At 39.2% G+C, this 26,724-nt stretch overlaps 1 protein-coding gene across 10 annotated transcripts in view; it reads right to left on the bottom strand.

The window, feature by feature from the left end:
- Positions 1-26,724, bottom strand: part of ARHGAP28 (Rho GTPase activating protein 28) — a 167,633-nt gene that overhangs the window by 78,637 nt on the left and 62,272 nt on the right. For 3 of the 10 annotated variants that reach the window (XM_072949233.1, XM_072949230.1, XM_072949232.1), the window contains exon 2: positions 18,099-18,190. The exons of 5 other annotated variants lie outside the window; for them this stretch is intronic. The gene's annotated coding sequence lies outside the window, so the exon portion shown is untranslated. Of the gene's footprint in view, positions 1-12,185; positions 12,210-18,098; positions 18,191-19,317; positions 19,421-26,724 lie in introns of those variants that run through there. 2 more of the 10 variants (XM_072949231.1, XM_072949235.1) reach the window with 2 other exon arrangements.

Below are 26,724 nucleotides of genomic sequence, written 5' to 3'. Positions count from 1 at the left end.
TCTTCCTCATGGGGGCACTGGGATCAGTTCAGCTTTAAACTATTTGGTATAGAATCCAAAGTAGAATATAAATACAATTGATTATATTCCAACAGTGGAGAATTGACCATCCGGATGAGTAATTATCAACATTCCTTGATTTCTCTTTTTTTCCATATTCAGACTCACTCTATGATGGATTTAATTCCATAGGGTCCATGTGAGCAATAAGTATTTTGTGTTCCATCTGTTTTCATTATCTAACTTTAAGATAGCTGCATCCTAACTTCCCCACAAATGGCTTTGCACTGGAGAGCCATAACCAGGGTTTCCACTGAAACAGCAGATCCTAGAACTGGAGAGCTGAGAGGGAATTTGAGAAATGCCACATTTCTCAAATAAATCACCACATGTTACAGACAAGAAAAATGAAGCTCACAGAGGTCAAGAAACTCACCCAAGACCACACAGCTAATTACTGAGAGCTAGAACTACAGGCCTGGCCTCCTGATGCCTCATTCCATGCTTTCTCTGTGGTTACTAGTCTCCTAATTCATTTATACTTTATTCTTCACTCACTCATCAAAATAAATACAGCATCACACTTTCACATTAGAGATTCTTTTTTTTTCTCCTTATGCATTTCTGAAAGAGCATAATAATCAAGTGGATCATATTTTTATCATAAAATGTGTTGGAAATTATGTCCCTGTCAAAGTTCTCATTAAATAACAAAGAGAGCTATATGTAAAAGTGGCCTGCCTACAAAATAAAGATTTATTTTTAAAAAAAGTTCTCTAAAATTTGAAAGTGAACTAAGGCTAGTGTGGCAGACCAAATACAGACTAAGTTGTATATAAAATACAGACAGAGAACACACATTAAAAAATGACTGATATATACCTGATATAAAGGGAATATATCAGCACTATTATTAAACATAAATTACATTTTGAATTTATCCACTGGCTGGTATATTAGAATATATTAGAATTTCTTGAAATCGTGTCAGTAATTCATTCTATTTTAAAACCATTCAAGGAAGTAGACGCTAAGACTTCCATTTCACTCAGACTTTTTTGTGGCATGCAGAGACAATTCTCAGGTATCATAGCTAGGTTAAAAGAAAATAAATTCTAAATTCACATTTCCATTATTGTTACTATGGGTAATCACCATCATCACCAACACTCAGTTGAAGGCATTTTAAATTAGTTCTCTACCTCACCCTCTCCAATTTACTCAACACACTGTTGACCATCAGATAAATTCCTTCAGCCAATCAAAGAACCAGCACTTTACACTCTAAATGCCACAAAAACAACTGTCAGAATTAGGATCCTCAAAGTCCCTCTCACAGAATGACAAAGAAAGGCATAGACGGGTAACTTGAAAGACCACGTTAAATGTGAACTTTGGAAAAACAAGAGCTGTGAGTTTTGCCAAAAGAGCAACCAATAATACTTTCAACTGGCAGTGGCTTCATGTGGTGGGGCTCTTGCTGCCCATACCGCAGAAGCTCCCCCGCACTCGAGATGAACGCCTTTACTATTCACAATTTTACTCCCTGACAGCAGACAGGCAACTAGAAGCCGCAATCAATAGTTTATGCCGTGGGGGCTGGAGAGTGATTTCTAGTCTATCATCTTAGTCAGGTGAAGTGTTTTCTTTCTAAAAGCAGTAAACCAACCAGGAAGTTTTCCCTCCTCTAATGCTTCCTGTCTACTCATTTTCCAATAATGTTAGCTTCTTCCTTACCACTGGCCAAGATTAATTATGATAGTCAATAATTGCTTGAATAGACTCTGTTTTGAGCAACTCCATTGAGCTTTCAACTATCTTTTTAAAAAAATACAAATGACACAAAGGAATTAGGTCATGTATTTCGCTGTATTTACTTTCATTCACTTAAAAAGAGAATCTGCCACTTAAAATTTGTCTTTTTTTTTTCTTTGATGAATGGGTAAGACAGTTCTCACTTTTGCTTCCATTTTCCATTGCAAAAATTCCTTCTTCAAAGCAAAAATTACCCAGGTTTTACTTACCAGAATGTCTGTATTTCAGCAGAGCTGCAAAATCAAAGTCAACCAGGGTTCCTTCTAGCCCATTATAGCATCTTTCTATGCATTCAACAAAGGCTTACAATTATAGTAAGAGATTTCAAAATTCCTCTTTAGATAATTTATAGAATATGTAGACAGTAACTCAGTAGGTAGATAAAAAGACAACTGACTTAATTGACATTTATAGAACACTCCACTCACCAAAAGCAGAATACATATTCTTTGCAAGTGTACACAGAACATTTACCAATATAGGTAACATCTGGTCCATACAATGAATATCAATAAATTTAAAAGAATTCATGTCATACAAACATGTTCTTTGACTATAATGGATTTAAATTAGAAATCTATAGCAAAAATATATGTGGAAAATCAAGAAAATTTTTGAAACTAAGTAACACACTTCTAAATAACCAATTGGCCAAACCAGAAATCAAGATAAAATTAGAAAGTCTGAAAGTTTCAAAAATAAAGCATTACAAAAGATCTGGAATATAGCTGAAACAGTGGCTGGAGGGAAATGTATAGCACTAAATATCTATATTAGAAAAGAAAAAACCTATCCAACCAATGGCTTCAGATTCTACCTTAAGAACTAGAAAATGAGCAAATTAATTGCAAAGTAAGCAGAAAAGAGGAAATAATAACAGAACGAAAAACAATGAAATAGTAAACATAAAAATAGTAGAGCAAATCAATGAAACCAAATGTTTGTTCTTTAAAAGATCAATTAAATTGATAAACCTCAACACAGACAGATTAGGGAACAAACAGAAGTCACAAATTAGCAATATCAGGAATAAAAGAGTAACATCATTGTAAGTTTTACAGATATTAAAAAGATAGTACAGAATACCATAAACAACTTCACGCCAGTAAGTTCAACAACTTAGATGTAAAGAAATTTCTCGTAAGATAACAACCTACCAAGCTCACTCGAGAAGAGATAAGATATCCTCAGTGGCCCTATATTTATTAAAGAAATTGAATTTGTAGTTAAACACCTTCTCCCAAAGAAAATTCCAGGTTCATATGGCTTCACCAAAGAATTCCACCAAATACTTAAAAAGGAAACAATATCAATTCTATACAAACTTTTCCAGAAAATTAAAGAGGAGGAACATTTACTAACTCAGTGTATAACGCCAGCATTACCTAAACATCAAATACTTGCTTTGGTAAGTAAGACAAATACTATAAGAGAAAATAGACCAGTGCACCCTCAGCCATGGACACAGATGCAAACATTCTTAATAAAATTTTATCAAATAGAATTCAAGATATATAAAAAGGATCACATATCATGATCATTTAAAAACTTTTAATTCATTTAATTCATTGTATTAACAGAGTAATATGATCATATAACAGATGTAGAAAAACTATTTCACAAAATTCAGCATCCATTCTTGTAAAAAAAAAAAAACTCTTGGCAAATTAGGAATAGAAGAGAACTACCTCAATATGTAAAGGGCATCTAAGAAAAACAGTTAACACCATGTTTAATGGTGAAAGACTGAATGTTTTCCCTCTGAGATCAAGAACAAGATCTGGATGACTGCTCTCCCCATTTTTATTCAATATTGTACTGGAGATTCAACCAGTGCAATCAGTCAAGAAAAAGGCAGAAAGGTATCCAGATTTGAAAGAAAGAAGTAAACTGTATTTATATGCAGATATCATAACTGTCTATGTAGAAAATACAGAAAGAGAATATAGAAAAAACTACTGAAATAAATTCAGCAAGGTTACAAGGTTAAGCTCAATATCTATACACAAAAAGCAGTTGTAATTCTACATATGAACAGCGAGCAATTAGAAATCAACATTTAAAAGCAGTATCATCTATAATAGCATTAAAAAATGTGAGCTACGTAGAATAATTCTGAGAAAAGATGGGCAGGACCTGTACACTGAAAACTACGAACACTGCTGAGAGAAATTAAAGTCCTAAACAAAAGGAGAGATATGACATACATATGGATTTGAAGATTTCGACATACTTTAAGATGTCAGTTCTCCCCCAAACTGATCTATAGACTTAATGCAATCTCAATCAAAATTCTAGCTAGATTTTTTCTTTGTAAAATTGGCAAGCTTTCTAAAGTTCATATGAAAGAATAGGAAACCTGGAATAGCCAAAACAACTCTGGGGGAAAAAAATCAGAACACTTAAATTCACCTAAATTCAAGACTTATAAAAGCTACAGTAGAAAGCAATATAGTATTGCCATCAAACAGACACAGATCCATGAAACAGAACAGAGTCTGAAATATACTCACAAGCATGTTGTCAACTGATTTTCAACAAAGGTACAAAGGAATTCAGCAGTGAAAGAATAATTTTTTCAATAAATAGTGCTGGAATAATTAAAGAACCGTAATCAAAACAAAAGCAAAACAAAACCTTCCATCTATACCTCTATACTATATACTTAGGAATTAATTCAAAATGGGTCACAGAGCTAAATGTAAACCCTAAAACATTTTAAAACCTTTAGAAATTTTTGTTTCTAGAAGGAAATATAAGAAAATCTTATTGTTTGGTGTAGGTGAAGATTTCAAAGATCACAAAAAGCACAATCCATAAAACATTTATAAAATGGACTTAATATCTGCTCTTCAAAGACACCATTAAAAGGATAAAAGGGTAAGTCATAAACAAGAAACTATTTGCAAACCACATATCTGATAATGTACTTAGATCAAGAATATTTAAAGAACTTTCAAAATTCAGTCATAATAAAACCTTTAAAATGGGCTAAAGATTTGAACACAGTACCAAAAAAGAAAACTGTACACAGCTGAGAGAAAAATGAGATGCTATATAAACCAAGAATTGAAGTACCACTCTCTCTGATATTATCCCTGATCTTAGCAGATGAAAATTATCTGCCAACAAATGCTGCTTACCTTCCTTATTGCACTGACTTGAAGACATGACTCACCTCAACTATTAGATTTTAAACCTGAAATTGGAAATTATATCAGATTTACTTTGACATCCCTCAGTCTATCACAGGTCCTGGCATGACGCCTGCTTCATTAAGTGCATGAAGATGGATGAATTGTAGGTAAACGTGGAAATTCTTTTTTAAGTGAATGTTTCTGTTTATTTTGGGGTTTTTTTTTTCGTTTTTTAGTTTTTTAAATATTTTTAATTAAGGGAATGTTATACTGACAAAACATGTTTCATAACATTATTTAAGTTTAATCATTTTATAATTTTTATGAGCTCTAGAAAATTTTGAATTTTATTAAGAAAAATAAATACCTATCTTCTCCACCTTACAAATTTAAGGCTTTTCCTTTAAACTCAAGGTTGCATTAAAAAAAAAACAAACCTTGTTTTTAAAAACCATTATCTGAAGTTAATCACTATTCTCTAATTTCCTTTCTCTCACAGACCTCCAAGTTGTAGAAATTGGTTCCAGGCAGTGCCAGCTCCTAAAAGATAACAGAGCTATGCTATTATGGAAGCAAAAAGGAAACAGAAGACTAGGGAGAGGGAGGGGAAGAAATATCACACAAAACTTCATGGAAACCCAGAGTCCTTGAGTTGTACTCCTGTCCCAGAGACAACTGCCAGGATGATTCTGGCCTCAGATGCCGTTGGGAAGAAAGGCGGATGCCTCGGCTATGAGACCCTCCCTCTGGAGGGCAGGGATCTGTGAGTTGACAACCATCTTTTCTTTTCCAGTCTCAGCATGACAAAGAACTACTCCAAAAAGCATCAAAGTGATCGAGGTTTTTCCATTTCTAAGTCTTGCTTCAGGTGGGGCATACAGATGCCAAAGAAAAAGAAAAGGCCATCTTCCATAAACCAGGATGGATTTTGAAAGTGGATACAGCTAACCACAAACAGCCAGCCTGCCTTACATAACACCTGGGCGGTAACACACAACAGGCAGGAACCAAGTAGACCCCCAGAGTCTGTTTACTTTCAATAAATATTAATCAAACATAGACATATAAATCTCCCCACCTCCAGTAAGTTCTGAAGCCTGCCTGGATAAACCTTATTTTCACTGCCATCATCAGTTTCCAGAGCTCTGCACCAACCAGCCACCCTGGCTAATGCTCCTTATTCTCCATTTGTTATTTGCTAAATTAAACTTTTAAATTAATTTTGAATGAAATATAAAATCCCAGAGGTCTGTGTGTGTGCGTGTGTGTGTGTACATACACACATGAAAAAGAAAAGCACAAATTGGTAGTTTTAGTTTACTAACAAGACTTTGCTCCTTTAATTGGGACTTTGATAAATAAGTCCCAATTATAAGACCTATAGGATGTCATAATGAGTTGTTTTAGGAAGTGACAACAAAGCTGAATTTAAAAGAATTCAGGGGGAAAAAGAGACAGAGACACATAAAGATTAACTTTAGAAAGAGTGCAGTGAATTGGCTGCTACTGAATTTCTTAGCCTGCGTGACCACCTAACTTTTTTGAAGAAAATGACTAAAGTGTCAGATAGAAAACGTTGTATTCAACTGATTACCGTGGTTACTGATTTAGAATGAGGATGATATGTACATCTTTGAAGGCAGGAGCAGGAAGCTTGTAAAAAAGGAGAAATTGATCTGCAAGGGGTAGAGGGGCTGCGGGGACTGAGCAAGCCTGCCAAGGAGGCAGGAAGGCACAGTTTGAGCTTAGCAGAACCCTATTTTTCTCAGCCAGGAACACAGAGAGGGAAGATGAAGAGCTGTAACGGAGAAAGGCAGGTCCACATGGTCTCGAGGTTCTCTGAAAACATGTATGTATGAGCGTGTATCCCTATGTGTACATAGATAGGTACATTGCGTGTATGCACGCTTGCATGTTCAAACTGTTTCCATTTATTGAGAGCTTCTTTCCAGTAAATTCTTGCCCCTAGAGCCTTGCTGGCTGTCTACACTAGGGCATGTTGCTCTTGGTACCCGGGCCTCAGAGTTATTAAATACTCAAAGTATCACCCTTGCATGTTCTATACATTTTAAGCACTTCTATCCATCCATTCACCAGACTGTCCCCAGACACAGGAAGCCTGCAGGCCTTAGATATGACAGTCTGCCTTGTGTCACATGCTACAGTTTGAATTAGACTCCAATGTTATATATGAAATGTATGGGTCTAACTGTTGTTACTTGGCTATGTTTTTAAATTTTCCATGGGATGCCCCAAGCAGTGGCCTGAATACAAGTGCTTTGGAAAGCCCTGAATGTGGATGGGAACCCGGCCTCCAAATGCCTCCTCCTACCTTCAGAGTCGGACTACACTCAGCTCACCCAGGAAGAAAGAGGCTCAATACTCCATGTGGACAAAAGATGGTTTTACAGCCATGCAGCTTCTCCCACTATCAAGAGGACAGTCCACGGCTGGCACCCACGCTGCAATGGCAGAGCTGAACAGTGGCCACAGAGGTGCCATGGACCACAAAGCTGAAAGTATTTACCTGTGACTCCATACACCAAGCGTGCTGACCCGTCTGCAATTCACAGGGCTGCTGCCCCATCTTCCTATTAGACACCGTAGGTCAGCCAGCCAGTTTTCAAGTGACAATTTCTCTAGTGCCTGAAGTCAGGCAAAAATGACTATGATTTACTTACCACATTATGAAGGGGAGAAAATGGATTTAAACAAAATCTGCTCGTCTATTATGTAACTGAGTTTGTGGGGAGGTTCAGAGGAGTTGGGAGGGGAGTTTCGTCATGTTTAGTGAGATATACTGTAGAAAATACAGAACAAACCTGGCAGCTATTTGAAGCATAACCAATTTCTTGTGTATCTATTTTGCAACACCTTCTGTCAAAGATTGTGCACCATACACATTCTCTTAAAGAGAAAATACTGTTGATTTTGAAGTGGAAAAACAGCTTAAAAATGCTTGTTATCTAATATTTTTATTTTTGTTAACTGAAAATGAATAAATAATTAATATAATCAATTTCATCATTGTACAGAATTTACAAAGTATAACCTCTCTCTCCTCTTCATACTGTACACTGTAGGAATGATCTAAAAGAGCCTCGAGCAAGCAGTCCAGGATAATCTCATATTGATAAATGAGTCTGGGTGTCAAATTTTCCATTCACCTTGTGAACTATATTTTCTGATACCCTTCTTGACTACTCTTAACCTTCATGCATCTCCCTGAACACACTGGAAGACAATATGTGATGTCTACTGATGAAAGCAAACAGAGGGTAACCTACCATCCTTCAAATGTCACTGCCCAGACACACATCAGTGGTTTACAATTCACAGCATGGCCTCACGTGGAACTGAGGTGGGGCAAGGAAGGGGAGGAGAAAAAGACATTTAAATGGTTTCCAAAAAATTAACTTCAATTCCTTATTCTCTGCCACTCAGAACATAATCACCAGAGGCCTAGATTCAATTCCTTTCTTCCATACTGTTTCTATCCACCCCAAATCTGCCCATTCCCTTTGGGCATGCAGAGATAGAAAGAAGAGGAGAAATGAAACATGAAATGAAACAGAGGTATATGTAAGAAGAATGTCTGTGGTCTGAATACTTAAAATAACAGTTTAAGGAAACATGAAGGAGCAAGTGTCTTCGTTTGTCCTTATTTTGAGAATAAGAAGACTCTACCCACTCTGACATGCCAAGGTGTTCTATATTCAATCATGGTCCATAACAACGATAGACCTGATACTTGATAGCATTTTATAGTTTCACATTTATCGTATCTCATAAGTATTCCAGTTACGAAGAAATGGAAGCTCCAGATGTTAAGGGACTTGCCCAAGGATACAAGACTTAAAGCAGCATGGTCTTTTGGGAAGAACTGTGGGAAGCTTTTGTACTCAATAGGATCAGTATAGAGACCACTCAAATCACCCAGGAAAACTGAGGTTTTTCTTTCAGGAGCCTCATTATGTTCTGCTTAATGTTTAAAGTACAAGTTTGAACCGAGTCGTTTAAAGCACTGGCATGGAAGCAGCTTTCAGAAAAAGATTTTATTTGTACATGGGCTGGAAACTGGGTCAATCAGAGCCATTGCAAAGCGGAAGTGCATTATTTGTATATCTAATGAATTAACCTAAGAACCTACAGTTAAGAGAGGAAGGGACTGGAGCAATTTATGTACAAACAGTGGGAAAATTCTATCATCTGATTAAGGGGGGAGAATCACAGAATTCTAGAAGTCATGATTACTACACCATTATGTTGCTTCCCCTCCATTTCTTGCTTAGCCAGAACTCTAAAGACTAAGGAGGGGCATTTGACACTGGGAACCCCTGCTTCTCTCTTGGACCGTGTCACTCCACAGGGAGTGGTCTGGAATGCTATGGGAGAGCTTTCTGAATGCCGCAACTTCTAGGGGCCTTGCTGGTACTTCATCAGCAGGGTCAGGAATGCTCGGAGCCCTACAATGCAGAGGAGAGTCCGGCACCAAGAAAAAACCATCCTGTCACACAAGACTTTGAAATACCCTGGTGGACATCCACCACAGTGTTTGTAATCACTGGAACCTAGGGCTTGGTTTACTTTTAGACTTCATATAAAGTATTTATTCACATATAGATAATTTTCCAGCCACACAATTACAGTGTGAGTGGAGGGAAAACTGTACTTTGTTTTGTTCGAATAGTCACCATTCTGGAAATTCAGGTCGCGTGTAGCAAAGCAGCAATAAGCTCGTGGGCCCCATCCACGATGATTCTGCACATAAGAGCAACTATCTGACTCCTGTGTCATCTGGCTGAGTCGCATCCCAATGTTTACGTACTGAAATACTTATTATATAAAATGTACTTTCCCTTTTTTATATTACAGTTGGGACATTATGTTGATTTTTAAAATTATGTACCCAAGGAGAATATATTATCTCTAAATTTCATCTTTGGGGTGGTAAATGGGACAATGTGTCTGATATAGTGGAGAGCCAGGGCTTAGGCCATTCTTTCTTTGCTGGAAAATCTCTTACGCCTGGCTTCTGGGAAAATGCTGTCTCCTGGTTTTCCTGAACCCCTTTTCTTAGTCTGTTTTACTGTTGCCTCCTATACCCACCTCTCAAAAGCTGCAGTGTTCTCCACAGTTTCATCCCCACCCTTCTATTTTTACTGATTTCTCTCTCCTGCTTACTTTGACAACTCAGACTAATGCTTATTTGCCAAATGGCTCTCAAATCTAGACCCTGAGTCTCCCACTTCTTTTGCTGAACTCCACACCACATTTTCACTTGCCCACTGTGTACCACCTGAGTTTCCCACCAACACGGCGTCTCAAATGCAGCAAATCCAAACTTGCTCATTAGCATCCCTGACAAGCCTGCTCCTTCTATATTCTTGTTTTCCTTAGTTAGTGATGATATAATTTGCCAAGTCTGCCAAATTGGAAAAGTGGAATCATTTTAGACTAATTCATCATTTTTTACTTTCCCAAAGTAATTATTCACCAAATCCAAACAAAAGACCCTATATCTTGAATATTTCTAAAATCTAGAGCACATGTTTTTGTACTTTTTCTGATAATACAATTAAAGTCTCAATTTAAAAAAAACTTTTTTGGGGGGGGAGATAGGGAGATAATTAGGTTTACTCATTTATAATTTTTTTTAATAGAGGTACTGGAGATTGAACCCAGGACCTTGTGCATGCTAAGCATGCACTCCACCACTGAGCTATACCCTCCCTACTAAAGTCTCAATGTTAACTATGGTTTAACTCATTAATTTTACTTGTTATATAGCCTATAAAAATAATTTTATACAACTTTATCCACAAAGATGTTAAATATAAAGTTATTGGTGAAAATTTGGAAACAACCAGATAGGGAAATGGTTTGGTATTTCTACTCTGCATCTGTACAAAAGTGATTTTGTAACCATTAGAATTATTGTAATGGAATGTCTTTATTATAATGAGAAATGCTTCTCACAGTGTTAAATGAAAAATCAGGATCTAAAATTAGCTTAGCCATATAAATTATGCAGGGAAAAATGACTGGAATGAATCATTAATGGCGGTTATCTCTGGTGAAAGGATTACAGATGCTTTGTACTTTCCTCTTAATGCTTTTTTTTCTGTTATTTTCATGAGTTTCCACAAAGCTCATGTTTTTCCTATAAGTAATTATTTTGAGTCCTTTTCAAGTCTTGTCAATAGTGCCTGCACCATAGTTCCGTCAATTGTCACAGCCTTCTAATACACTTTCCTTGTTTCCTGAAACTTTTCCCATCGATCCTTCTTCCATGCTGTTTTCAGATGAATCTTTTCAAAGTGTAGGTTCGTCCATGGAGTTCCATTTCAGCTTTCCTTCAGTGGGAAGGTCGAAGAACACACGTGCACGCATGTCATAAAAAGACCGGACAGCTTCTATATCAAGTCCGTTTTTTCAGCCGCATCCTCTGCAATTCCTCACCAGCAAACAGACCTTCCACTTTTGCCTGAACAGGCTATGGACTGTGGCATTTTTTGCAAGGCTATTTTCTTTGACAAGAATGTTCTTTTTCCCTTAAGCTGCCAGGTCAAGTAACACATTTATCCTTTGAGACTCAATTCAAATGCCATTACCGCCCCAAGCTTTTCCTGACAGTTAGGAACCACTTACACTCTCCTCCCAATATTGTTGTGGATTCTCTCTTTAGCATTTATCTTTTGGTGTAAAAGAGAAAAGGCCACAGGAGTTCCTCTTCCTGGGAAAACAATGTGTCTTAGTCATCTTTGCATCCTGAGCCCTGATACCAAGTCTGCACACAACAAGCACTCAGAAAGCATTTGATGAATGACCAAATTAACGTATGCAGCCAAAAGCTGCAGGAAGAAAAGCATCAAGCACCTCGAGACCCAGCTGGCTTGGAGGAGCTGAAGCCAAGTTTCTGACAAGACAAAAGGCAAGAAGAACCAGAATATGCCAAAGAAGAACATGAAGTTAGTTAAGTTGGTCAAGTCAAGTTATTTAAGAGAAAATGGCAGCTGGATTATGCAGTGATTGATAACTGTTGGAGAGTGTTAGAAAAGATGAATTAAACTTTTACATTAAAAAAACCTTGTGTCTATGTATTTATAATAGAGAAGTCTTTGAGAGATGTGTTTAACACTTCAAATTAAACCTGCGTTTTTGAGCGGTAAAATAAAACACCCAAGGGAACACCCACAGAAGGCCAAGATACCAAATTAATATTCAAGGTACCATTGCTTTGTCTGCACATCCCAGCTTTTAAAATCTTAAAGCCCGGACCACATCCAGATGAACTGAGTCGGAATGTAAGGGATGGGGCCCAGTGGTCGGTCTTCTTTAAAAGCTCCCACTGTTAAGAATCAGTCATCTACATGAAAACAGTTTTCCCCAGCTGTAGATTGAATTCCTAGAAGAAAATGAGTATCTTCATAATTATTTTCATCGTTAACTTGGTTCCTAAAAAGTGACAGCAAATGATATACTCTTAGAATCAAAGGAAGGTAAATTATAACAATGTAGCTTAAACACATTTCTTCAGTCAAGGAATGCTGATTTTTTTTTAGTTGATTTTCTTCTATTTTCAAAATACATTTTCAATATAAAATTCAAATCTGAATAAATGATCACATATTTCAACATCCTATTTTGATATTTTTAGGCCAAAGGCAAAAAAAACTGGGGAATAAAAAATTTTATGCTAAGAAACTGAGGTCTAAAAAGAAAAATTGCTATTTTAGGGACTTATTTTCCAATAGCAAATTTTTAATAACTTTGAATGGTGGCCCTAGCTGTGGGGAGAATTTATTTTAATCCTTTTAAGCAAACTTTAAATGCCACCATCTTACATTATTTTTCAGGAACTCTAGAATAATGGTTTTGAAGAATGAGGTCAGCTACCCTAAGGCAGCATCCTGGTGGGCATGTGGAGGGAAGGTCACAGAGGACAAGGTGGGGACATACGGTAAGGACTATGACACACTGGGGTTGGGGTGGGTAAGAGTAACAGAGTCACAATTAGGACATCAATTCCTACAAGTTAATCCAAGTTCCAGCTGCTTGCATGCAGGGCAGGCAGAAAGGAGGGAGCAACACCCACTGGTCTGAGGTATCATCTGGGCCAAAGAAGGGGGAATTGAGGCTCAAGAATCCAGAATGATAAAGACACCTTTTCTCCATCACTCAGTTCTAGTGCCAGGAAGAGGAAGCAAAACTGCAGGTAATGAGTACTTTCTGAGTGACACACCTGGTCCTCTTGAATGACTGAGTGAACGGTTAGATCAATATTCATAGCCCTAAAGCCAATATTTTTAAAAATTCATAATGGTTTAAAAATTGTTCCCCAATTTTGCTTGGATAATTTGGAATCTGTGTTCTTTTATTTATATGCAGAGTCTTGAATAGGAGAGTTGCTTACAGGTGACAAAAGATGGGGGCCTAATTAGGAACTCCTGCGAGAATCTTATCAAAGGGAGATTTAGATTCTTTAACAAGCATTGAAATTAATTCCAAAGACCGTTTATGAGATACATCAGTTGGTTTTTCCCCTGTGAATTTCCTTTTGGAAAAAAAATCAGCTCCTTCATGTCTTCAGGGCCCTGGCCGCTCATCGGCATTTGCTGCTCAGCAGACAACCCTGACTCCACAGATTGCTGCCTGTCCCTGAGAGAGGTTCTGCTATTTGTCAAATGGGACATGAGGGTGAAGTCTGAGGAGGGGGATTACAATCAGGTATCTTTACTCAAGATTTTCAAATGCGACTAAAATTAGAAAACACAAAGCTTTTCACAGGATTGTACAGGGGGACTTCCTCACATTTATCAAGTAAAGTAACTCGAATTTTGATACTCTGGCCTTGGTTTCCACCTCACTGTGTTCGGTCTGGTACAGCATGGACCTCCTGTGGTCGTGACACTGACCGCGAACAAGTCTTCACTCCTTCCCTGCATCCAGCTGGGAGCAGGGATGTATCATCTTATTCTCCTTTGGATTCCTAACACCTAGAGTTGGAGTTGGGAATGGGTTCAGTACCTATTACATAAACAAAGAAGAAGGAATGAGGGATGGGGAGTGCGGAGGCTGGAAATGGGGCAGGAGGAGGAAGAGGCCTTGCAGGCTGTCCCCAGAAACAAAGGAGATGGCACTCAGAGTAGCAAGCTTACATCCAACAGGGCTCCCGGCCACTTCCTTCCCAAGAAGGAATGCTTACCTCTAGAGTAAGGCTTCGTAATCTTTAAGGTGCATATAAACCATTGTTAAAATGAAGCTTCTGATTCAAAAAGTCTGAGTCAGCACTCAAGAGTCTGAATTTCTCAAAGCTCCCACGGGTTACGAATGGAGCTGGCCCACAGTTTAGACACACCTCAAGTAGCAAGGCAACTCCAGGACCTGTGCCCTGAGTGTCTGTAACTCATTGATTCAGCTGGGGTCCTGGGAGGAAGGAGAGAGCAAAATCCAACAGCTTAATTGAGGAGCCTACTAAGATGTGAGTAGCATTAGGGGATGCCAGCAAAAGAAAGTTAAGGACTTTCAGGCTGGAAAGTGGGAGGATGAGCCATCACTAGCCCCAGACCAAAAGGGGCAAAGGGAGGGAGAGGTTACCAGACCCAAAGAACTCCGAAGCTGGAGCAGGAACAGCAGGACAGGGTCCTGAAAACAGCTAAGAACTATTTTCTTGGGTATCTTGAACAGAGGAACTTCCTAGGGAGAGGTAGGGAGAACAAATATCCCAGTCTCACTCCCTTCCTATCCTCTGATGCCCTCCTGCGCCTCCCACTGCCCAGACGCAGTTGGGACCTAGAGGGTAAGGGGCGTTTGCTGATGAGCTCCCTAGAGCCGCCCAGAGCACAGAACAGAGAGTGGTTTGGACAACACTGGGAGCTGGCTAACACAGGAACTTTGACCAAATTAGCAATTTACTATTTCCTGTGGTTAAAAGTACCCTTAAAACAGAAAGAGTCTGGACTTGTCCACAAGGGCTACATGAAAAACGACTGCATGAGTCTGTTGATTCCGTAGGCAATCTTTAGGAGGAGAAGACTCTCCAGGGGCTTGGGAAGTAGGGGCAGCTTTAAAGAGAAAAGAAAAACAAGCTGCCTGCCTGAGGCAAGGGCATAAAGGAAGTGCTGGGAGGCCATTAAGAGACCAGCCCAGGGAGTTAGGAATAGAGTGGCCCCCAGGATCTCTTAGAGAAACATGACTGGCAGGTTGGGGCTGAGGGCAGGCAAGCAGACCACCCTTACTTTGCCTAAAGCCCTCCAACTCTTGTTTCAAATTTAAATGTGGTATCACTGGTCGATTTCCAAGATCTAGGGAAGAAAGCAGACCCAGAGAAAATTAGAAACAGTAAGCACCATGACTAACAGCTAGCTCCTAAAAAAATTCTAACCAGAAGTGTGTTAGAGACATAGGATTATAACTGTATGTGTGTATGCATGTATACATGTACACACATATACACATGATTCCTCATAAGAGTTCTAATCAAGGCTCTTAGGAAAACATTAAAAAGTGGAAAAAGGAACATTCTCTTATTTGGATTTTCAATATGCTAAAAATCAGCATCTTTCACCCTAAAAGACAGTGTCATTGCACAACCCAGGAGGGCTGGGCCCTGCTGCATGTCAGTAACAGCGGGGACAATGCTCATCACAGCAGTCCTTCCCAAGAGTTGGGGGCAGCTCAAACTGGCTGAAATCTCAAGGAAGTGAGAAACCAGTCTGGGCCTTAGCTGATGAGTCAGATTTGGCTGCCCTTTGCCAGGATGACATGATGTAACACTGACCGCTGCCTCCCCTCTTCACCACCCTCATCCCTTCCCCAAGCCCGTATTCCAGGAGGCACGGGCTAGCTGGCTCACCACTTGCCCCAGAAGGAACTGTCAGGAGGAAAAAAAGAAAAAAAAACCCCAAAACAGCAAACAAAGATTCCAAATTCTTGGCTCTAGTTTAAATGAGAGACAAAAATAGTTCTGGAAAGAGATATGAACTAGCAGAACAAGTTTTTTTTTAAAACCACTCCACTCCATACTGAGAAAAAGGGAAAATTTACAGAGGAAAAAGTGCACTACAAGCAATCAGAGGCAGAGTCCCAACCCCAGAAGAAAGCCTGATGTATCAGGTGGGAAATGCAGTCATCACAGGTTTCCCATCAAAGTTTGGGAGGCTCTGGGAAGACACTTGCTTCCTGCTTCCCTTCTTTAATTATTAAGGGAGGCAGCTGCAGACACTCCATGTGACAAGGGCAAGGAGATTTGGAATAGATGAGCCCACTGGGCTAAGGCAGATGGGAGCAGGAGTTCCCCACCTTGCCTAAGGGGTGATGATTTTAGCTGAGAGAGAGAAAGACGAGACTAATTCTATGTCTAACAGACACTCTAGGCTTGAGATAAGGGTCCTGGTAGCAGGGGCTGCCTGGAAGGTAGTTCAAAGCAGGAAGCCAGGTAAGAGCCATGCCATGCCCACAGATCCATGTACGCATCCCAGAAGCACTGCATCCAACTTCACTGGGGTCAGGGACTCAGCTCTGGGCTTCAAGAAGCTGGGAAGAGGCGGGGAGAGGAGAGGGGGCTGAGTTCAGAACACAGGTCCCTGACTGCTTGACAGCAGCACTCCTTAAAGCATAGGGAGGGGAAGGAGGGGATAGGGCAGAAAGATACTGAATATTCCTGAATTTCAACCAGAAGCAACTTAGTTCAAAATTGGATGGGGCAGAACAGCCGTGGCTGTTACTAGATTAATTTTTTCTATCTGTCAGAAATGGAGGAGTCAAGTTAGAATATAAATTTTGTTGCCAGAAATAAAGAAAACTATATTCCGTGATTATGAATTTCACGTGCATTAAAAGTGATTGATTTTTCTCAGCTTCCATTGTTTAAACGTTGTATGTGAATATTCAGGTAAGGTCAGATTCTATCCAGAAGCAGCAGCCCCATGTCTGACTTGTGCCAACAATGGAGAAGTGGATTCTTACTGGCCATTTGGCCTTCACCTTGATCTTACCTGAGCTCTGATTTAGAGCTGGGACAGGCCCCATGTGTCCAGGCCACGCTCAAATAGAGTCTGCCCTGCCTGGAAGCACCTGCCTCTCCAGGTCCTCAGTCCTGCCTGAGAGGTGAAATGCATAGCCTAGACCTGCCAACACGATGCATGGCTGCCAATTCACTGCTCACAGGCCGGGCCTTACCCTTGCTCGCCCCTCCTTTCCAATGTCCAGCTGAGGCCTCATAATTCCCCTGCAGGTCCCCCAACAATTCCGGCTCATAAGGATCTCTTTTACATACACTAGGGACTCTTGAGTTCCCTGACAGTGGCTTTCTGTTCCCTTTGATGTACTTTTGTAGCAGAATGGCCACATTTCTGCCAGAGGGTTGTTAGAAATACACACATTGGCCAGATTAATTGTGAAGCAATAAAGAATTGTCAGAGGCCTGCTTGAGTCTTGACAAATGGATTTTCACCATTAACTAAACAACTTTCCTGACAATGAGGACGATGTTTAAAATTCTACACAAGATCAGGCAAACATTTCTGCTTTCCACAAGGACTGGTGAGCAAATGAATGTGACCTCTGCCCTAGAACCAGAGCAGATATTGCTCATAATATAGCTGTTTGGGGATCACAGTACACCTGTACCCGGGGAGTCACATGCTGAAACTTTGTGGAATTCTGATTAAGAACAGCACGGAGAGTTTGGAATATAAATACAGTGTTTGGTTTGTGAAAACCAAGTCTGTACAGATTCTTGTCCTGCCCGGGGAAGGGTGATAACTGTCTTTGATTCCTGAAAATGTCTAGTTTGCCAGCACTATTACTCATTTTCTATCATGTAAATTCCATAACCCTGATCAACAGCCCAAGGAGGTCAGTTCTGCTTACTTTTTGGAGCTTCAACGTCTATATTAATACTGCAATTTGAGGAAATTTTCCATATAACATCATGTAGGATTGTTTATATGCAGTACACAGTGAACCCTTCAAAACACCTGGATCCAAAGTAAATTTGGTTTTTATAATGGCCTACTGAAAGGCTGGACTCTAATGGCTGCATGATTCTCTGTCGTGGACATTAAAGGAAAAATTTCTACTATGATACTCAGGCAAGCATTCTTTGAGACCTAGACTGAAGAAGAAAGGAAATGAACATACCAGAATTTCAGCAGATCGCCTCAGGTGTTCTGACCTCTGCTTAAGCTGCAGAGTTAGGGAAGGGCTCTGCTTGCGGATGTGAAGTGGTGATTCTGCAAGAGGAAGGGAGGGATACCCTGAAAAAGCATAGTCTTCCAAACCTGTTAGAATGAGCTGCTGTGATCATCTACTACCTCCTAATATCAAAGAATCTATTTTTCACAGCACTATTCAGCTACCTTCGAACTGTATAACACTCAGGAAAGTCAGATAAAATGTTTCCTCACAAAGGTATTTAAAATAGAATAAAAGACAGAAATTGACTCTAGTCAGTGTGTATTAATACTCAGTAATTTATACAACACTCCTCAACAATTCTGTGAAAAATATTACAGGTACTATTGTAATTTCTTTTTACAGATAAGGAGACAAAGGCTTAAAAAGAGGTTGTCCCTGGCCTGAGGACCCACAGCTGGTAAAGAGAAGATCTAAGATTCAAACTCAGGCAGTAGAACCTCGCAGTCCTATGCCTTGGGTATTTTCCCACAGGCTACTTGCAGTGTTGTTACTTCTTGTGCAGTGGTCACTGATAAATAGCTGTCTATGAATGGACAATATGACCAATTTTTAGACAAGTTTCTGCTAATTACTGAAAGAGCTCAGCACATTAGAATCAAATATTCTTACTAGGACCTAGGAAGCTGCCAGTAAAATTCCTAGGACATTTCACAAGAAACCTAGAGCTCATTAGGGGATCGTCAGTCATCTCATGTGGAGTCCACCACTGCACTAATTTATTTTAAAACTAGAAGTGTAATGTGCAAACTTTATTTTAAAAATTCCTAAAGAAAAGCTAGAACATCTAACAACCAATGTATGAGTGAGTTATGCACATCTCCAGACTATACCAATTCTTAGTCAATTTACAGAGAGCAAACTATTTCCCAAATTTGGAGTCAATCCTCTGAGAACAATACTAATGGCTAAAGGTTTAGCCATTGTCTAAGGAAGCCACCCTAAGGGATTCTTGGAATCATGGGTTGACTGAGGCTTGGGAAACACCTACATCTAACCTGAGTCCTTGGTGTAGCCATCAGATAAGCACACTGCTGAGAAGGATTTTACCCTCAACACTGGTGACATTTCTGGGCTTTGTCCTTCATCCTCTTTCAGCATCTCTCTACTTGCAGCACCCCTTGCCCCTCCCCATAACTTTATCCATTGCTATGGCGACACTTACAGGCTGCAGATTCACTAATCTTTGGCCTGATCTCTCTTGAGCTCTGATCTTTGGCCTGATCTCTCTTGAGCTCTGACCTTGTCTTCAGCATGTTCTCCCATATCTGAAACACATTATGTTCAAAACTCAGCCCCCTCCCAACACTCCTTACCACCTTCAGGCACGGCATCATTACACACCCCGTCATTTTTTACTCCCCTTCTTCGCCCTCCATATTGGACAAGTCCACAAACCCAGGTGAGCCTACTTCAGGCACATCTCTCAAATCCAACTTTTTTTATTTTTTTGCATATCCAATGTACAAATTTACGGTATATCTAGGCTACTGCACCACCTAACCTGTCTCCAAATATCTTGTCTCATCCTATTTTAATACCCTTTATATACACTTGCAAGAGTTACATTGCTAAAGTTACATAATGCCATTCTCTTGTTAATAATCAATTGGTGCAGCTTCCCCAATTGTTGGCAGGATGTTCCAAACTCACTGGCTTTTATGAAAGTTTTTTTTACAACCTGCCTTGGCTCACTTTTCCAACTCATCTCTGTCCCCATTCCAGTCACATACACTAAAGTTTGGTCATAATGATCAAATCGTGGATTCTCTTGAATAGGCTGTCAGTGAGAACAAGATAACACAGTAGTTTAAAAAAAGGGCTTCTCATTTGGACTGATGTGAACTGAATCACAGATTTGCCTCTTACTGATGTAATAACCTATCAGTTCATTCTAAGACCCAACTTTCCCTCGTCTTAAAAAATGGGATAATATATCGTAAGGGTATCATCAGAATTTAGTTGATAATGTGTTCGCTATTACAATCCTCCTCCTCATCAGGTGTATCTGTAGCTATGATTTAGTGTACAGCAAATTTTCAAAGAAGAAATATTTTGTACAAATATATTATTGTTAGCTAATTGATGATGTCCTCAAGGCTTGTATTCTCTAGCCTATGAAGAGATTTGAAGTGATAGGTTGGGAAAAAATTGAAATATATTTGTAGCAATTAAAAACTACCCTGTTGAGGCTCATATAAACCCACTTTTCTAAACCACTGACTTAGTAAATCTTTGAATATAGAATTTCCATATAATATGCTTTATACTATTATTTTATTTACAATGTGTTATATCTCCAAATAAACCCGAGTACCAGAATTTCATTTTTTACTTCATAACATCTCAACAGTACCTAGCTCAACACAAGATTCTTGGTAGTGCTTCAATATCAAAGTCAGAGTGAATTTATCAGGCTAAGGACTGCTACTCTCCATGAGTTTCTGATGTTGCTCATCCATGATGTTTTTTTGCCAAGAGAATAATTAAAGTAAAAACTATTTTACAATTTCTTTTGTCACAAAGCAAAATGCAAATTAGTACGCATGGCACATAAATTAAAATTAGGCTTTGAGCAATTAAATATTTTAATTACAATGTTGATAAACACAGTTCATAACATGGAGGCCATATTTCTCCAGGTTACCTGCACTACTTGATACCAGTGAATATGCACAGTGCTTATGAAAATGTTGTATTTGACTGCAGACAGAAAAAAATCTGTGAGTCTGGCCTCTAGTTGGAGACTATCTCACAATGCCTCTCTGGGAAAACGTTGTTCCTCTCCAAAATTGTCTACATAAATTCTTAACTATTTCCTCTGATATTCATGTTTTTAAAATTCAAAAAATCATGTCCGTAAGTTGTTCTGAGCTTCTTCAGTAAAAGTCACATTTACTGAGTATGTACTGATACAGCTAACAATTATTAGCAGTCACCATGTGCCAGACACCATTCTAAGCACTCCACATCGTACCATTTCAAGCCTCATGATAACCCTGCAGGGTAGGTACTACTATCCTCATTTTACAGATGTGACAACCAAGGTGTGGGGAAGAAAATTCACATGCCCATGATTATACCATTACTAAGGGGTACAGACTGAATTTGCACAGAGGCTGTCCACTCCCAGAGCCTCTGCTCTCAACCACCATGCCATACTGCTGACAGAGAGTAGAATCCAGTAAGTACTAAGAGTTTTAGACAACACTTTGGGAACTCAAGGAAGGAGAAATTACTTCCTATTAAAGTTCAGGAAAGACCTCAAACAGAAGGATATGCAGGATTCTGACTGCAGAGATGGAGCAGGCATGACTTGCACTCTACGCCTTGCATGGACAAAGCTGCACAGCCAGGGACATGCAGGGAACAGGGTGGAACAGACAAGAAGTCTGGTTTGGCTACTGACGCAACAGAAGATGTAGTTGGAAGGACTCCTCAGATGCCACAGAAAGATGCTTTGGGGCTTTAACCACTAGGCTATGAAAAGCCTCTAAAGTTTTCCTCAACAAAATGACATGAGTACAGACATTCTTTGGGAAGATTTATTAGAATTTTTTAAAAGCTTAGGAATTTTTTCTCAGAAGATCATTTTCCCTGCTATTCTAATACACTATTTTGGATAATAATGCAAAAATCAAGAAATTCTCCATCGGGAGGACTAATGGACTGAAGCTAACAGGATGAAACTCAATAGGAATGAGAATGAAGTTCTGAAACTTCAGCTGTAAATGTTTAGGATGATTGCTTTCTGGCATGAGTCCTGTTCATATAAAAAAATGAAGAGATTTTGGCCAAAGGCAAGATCAGTACAAGCCAACAGCATTACATGGACACCAAGAAAACTATGTAACAGGATCTTAAGTGGCAAAAAGGCATAGAAGAGTATCATATAGAAAGGAGAGATGATTATGCTAAATGCAGCAGAACTGGAATTCTGCTCTGAGCACCACATTACAGAAGTATGTTGACAGCCAGGACTGAATTCAGAGCAGGATGGATGCAGAGAGACTGTCAAGAAGGCACGCCACATGTGAAAATGTTGGAAGCACTGCAGAAATTTAGAAGGCTCCAAGGACGCATGATCATGGTCTTCAAACATTTCAAGAACTGTCTGGGAAGAACAATCTGTGTAGACTTGTGATACAAAAATAGAACCAATGAGAGGATAATAAAACCAATGAATCAACTAATACTAAAGGCCAGCTCCATATCAGCAATGGGAGAGGAGAAAGGATCTGGAGGTATAAGAAGCAATCAGTAACCAATGGATGCCTACAGGCTAGCCAAAGAGACAAGATAGTACTTTTAAAAAGAATACCTACCTTAACTAGTATGGGAGTATGTAAGTATTAAAGGAAAGATACTGACAGCCTAGTCTTCAGGAATTTGCAGAAGATGTCAGTATGAGGGGAGTGGTCAGACAGTGCTTTAAGGAGAAGTGGGATGTGAAATTTGATCGGACTTTGACAAATTAATCAGTTTACAAATCCAAAGTGGTCAAGTAACTGCCAAAAAGCCAAATCTTCAGTAAACGGACAGAACTGTAAACAGATTACTATTGAAAACGCTCAATGAGTCCTCTTAGGGCTTAAGAACATACAATAATTCTGTGTAATCCATTCCTTCTCAAATTTTTGCAATTCATAAGAAGTAATGTGATTCCTTCCCTTTTTTTTTTTTCTCACAATAGCACCTCCTATACACATGTGAACACAAGCAACAACACTTACATATTACTGGAGAAGAGGAACAGAAACTATCTTTTCCTTCAAGAGAGTGAGTCAGAGAAGGGAGTAAAAATGGTGAAAGAAGAGGGAACATGGGAGCACCGTTAATGAGGAGAAACGTCCTCCCTGGATTGTTCAAAGACCTGCAGCTGCTTCCACCAAAACCTCAGAGTTTTTCTACTGCCTCCGGACTGAAAAACTCAAGACAGGTAGCACATTTTGTCATTAACTCGGCATCTTGTGGGGGAGAAGGCCCAGGCCTCGCAGCCAAACCAACCCTTGTTCACATCCTTCCCCTGACATGCATCAGCTGTACAAACCTGGGAAGACACTTATCCCCACCATGCCTCAGTTTCCTTATCGGTAAACCTTGGATACCACCTCTGCAGAGTCTTCATGAAAATTAACGAAACAGTATTTGTAAAACGCCCACCCGCTCCTACTTTGATCACCAAAACCCATGAATTCCTAGTGGTAGACACTTTGATAGTTCAGGCACTTCTGATACTTCGGAAATTACACTACTCCCTGAAAAAGGTCAAGACGGGTTTGTCTAATACTGACGTCTGATTTCTTCTATTTCATAGATTAGAGAGTAGTTTTTGAAGAGATTTCAACCTCTTCCTGGTAAGGGATCTCCACAGACTCGCCTAACTCAAAGAGAGATGATGCCTTAGGGTCTTTGTGAGGAGGAGGAGCAGCAGCAACAGCCAGAGATGGGTCAAGTGATAAGTCCTGTAATATTTTAACTGAAATATTCATAACTATTGAACAATCTGAGGTTGCCAAAGAGTGAAATGAAAGACAACTGGTGTACACAATGCTATTATAGAAAAAGAATCTTTTGAAGTAAGTGGCTCTCTGTTGACTCTGGTATAATCTCGGTGCTATGAAGCCCCCTGTCTGGAATATTCCTGCAGCCCTGCGGATGTCCTGCACCAGTGCTGAAGGGTCCTGGTCACCCACCAGGCTCTCTAAGGTGCCTTCAGCAGGCAGGACTATCACATGTTCTTGTCTCCATACCTCCAAGCATTCCTTCTAAGTTTATGGACACACTATTTGGAATTAGTACTGCAACTCGTGGAAGAGGAAGAAAAACAGGGTGAAAACATCTCTATTATCATCCACATATTCCAAAAGTTTCAGATAGCTGAATACCACTTCACTACACAAATAACTGAAATAGTGTGCCTTCTGTCTTCTTAAGCAAAATAGTGGACCTTTCACGTTCCAAATGGTGATTTTTGTGAGGCATCAAGCTGGACTCTTGGGAAGTCTGAAAGAGATCTGCATTTAACCAGGAGCTACCCTTTACATATTGGGCTCCAATTTTCCCACGTCTTTTCATAATAGAAGGAAAAAAAGCTCGTCTTCATGTTCATTTAATTAACTACATCTAACAAATGGAGAGTTACTTATTCTAACCTTCCTAGCCAAGAAACAAGACCTATTTACACTGCTCACTTACAAGTCCTGAGTTTGTTTGGGACCTGAGCTGTGTAAGCCTATCATTTGTTCATCACGAAAGCCGCCTAGCAATGAATGTTCATCTCATCAGTACTCACATTGTCCAAACACTCCTCTCAATAGATTTTTTCCCCTTAAATAATCTATAGGCTTCTCCAGCACTAAGAAACAATTCCCTTTTTCTCAGTCCCTCCGTCCTTCTGTTTAGACACGTACTTGGGGGCAATTGTTGGTGCAATCTGCCCTCTGTGAACGGTCTCACTGCCCAGGCGCACTGCACGCCCAGACTGCTGAAAGGCTGTTGCACTGTCTCCTAGGATGGCAGTTACTTGCTTCCCCACGTCTTTACTATAGTAATGCTGCATATCTTGACTGAGCTGCCTTCACTCTCTGCTTTTGGAAAATTTCCAGGCAGGGTCTGTGTTTACGTCAGCAAGACTGATTCAAAACACCACCTCTGGGGTTTTAAACAGGCTTTGAAACACATTCCTGCATTCAGCTCAACTGGGGTCAGTAGGAGGCCTTCCAGTAAATCTGTTACTTCACTTTGTCATTCTACTTATTGCAGAGGGGCACTGATTTCCTTTTAGTTCATCTCATAAGTTATTTTTTTATTTTTCATAAACTTCTGCCAGAACTTTGGCTATAAGAACCTTGTATTATTCTGCCCGTTATCTGCAAAGATTCTGCTTGCTGGGGTAAGCTAAGAGTTGTTGTTCCATTTTCCATCTGATTTTTTTTTTGGCTTTAGGATCATAAAAATAAAGTACTTTGTATATATTTTCAAATCTAAACAGAAGTCATATCTTGTTAAATTGCCTTGATTATCACAGTTGCTCTTCAATTATTCCCTTGGCTTAGAGTTTAACAAGGGCCTTTAAAATCTGTGAAAGATATGTACAGAGGGGACAGGGCAGGAGGCTGTGATTCTATGCAGAACTACAGGAGCTACCACAACAAAACTGTAAAATGGGAAACTTAAAACAATTTCTAAATATAATGCAAATTTCTTATTACTTACAAGATTTAAAGCTAAAGACTTCCTATTCAGTAATAATCATCAAAGCACAGAAGTGTTAAATTATTCTCACAAACAAATGAGCACAACAAGCTATTGCCACAGTTCTAAACATCATGCTGGAAATTTATCCCCTATCATGTACCTTGGTTTTGCTTACCATCCCCTGAAATCTGAGATAAAATGAAAAAAAAAAAAAAAACTTACCTCTCCCCCAACACACTATACAAAAATCCACCCCCCAATATTTCATCTAAGTAGGCTTTCTTACTGCTTTCTTATTTAAAAAGAGGCTCAATGAGGCCAAAGTAGACTTTAACTTTTGATTATAAAATATACTAGTAAAATAATTTAAAATAAACACACATGAAAAATATAAAAATGATGCTACTTAACCAAAAAGAACCCAGAATACACTGAAGCAAATGATTTCAATTTAAAGGAAATGAAATTCAAATAAACAACAAAAGGACCCTTCCTGATACTTCCCCTTCCCTCCAAAAGACACCACAAAGGACAAGAAAAAGAATAAAAAGAAAATAAAAGACAGATAAGGAGCCTTGACAAAGTGGTTGTATGGATAACAATCCTGTAACAAACACAAAAGGAAGTTAGCAGACATTATGGAAACCTTCCTGGAAAGAGCATGCATTTATGTTTCTTGACGCAAACCCTCTGCTTGCTATTAATCAGACGAACTTTGGCTTTGAGTATACACTCTAACTCAGGCACCGATTTCTTGAAGAAAGTACATGAGAGAGAAGCAGGGGGAGGCCAGGAAAAGATCAGAAGAAATGGGCAGATCACTCAAATCCCAGGCAGATTACTTCTGCAGGGCAGGCATGTAATGACAACTCCTTCCTCACTTAAATTTCTTCTCTAGGATCAGGGCAACAGCCATTTCTGGTTGGCGCCCTTTGTCCCAGCACTAAAAACAAGAGGAAAGGCTGGTAGCCCCACCAAAGAAATATTTTAATTCCTTGAAAGAGCAGAAGAGCTTGCTTGGGTAATGGAGGCTACCTCAGTAGACGTTTCTAAAATTAGATAATCATCTGGAAAGATCAGATTAGATAGTGTAAAGGCTCCTGCTCAAAAACAGGAATTGGAATCAAAAGACTGCTAAGCTATTCATTTTTATGCCTCTATTAAGATCCCATATGAACTAGTCTTCCCAAATTAGTAACAGGCCTTATCTACTTTCCTTCTATGGTTGAGCTTTAGAAACTTATATTCACACCATAACAAAAATGTTTGAAAAGTTAAAAAATTAAATTCACTATCCCTTAACATTATTCACCAATACTCTACTAATAAAACTATAAGCCCCACCTATGTATTCACCTAAAAATGGATTTAA

Source organism: Vicugna pacos, chromosome 24, assembly GCF_048564905.1.
Source record: "Vicugna pacos chromosome 24, VicPac4, whole genome shotgun sequence".
In the NCBI taxonomy this organism is placed as follows: domain Eukaryota; kingdom Metazoa; phylum Chordata; class Mammalia; order Artiodactyla; family Camelidae; genus Vicugna; species Vicugna pacos.
Note: the sequence above shows the minus strand (reverse complement) of the source record. Positions and strands in the feature narration are given on the sequence as shown.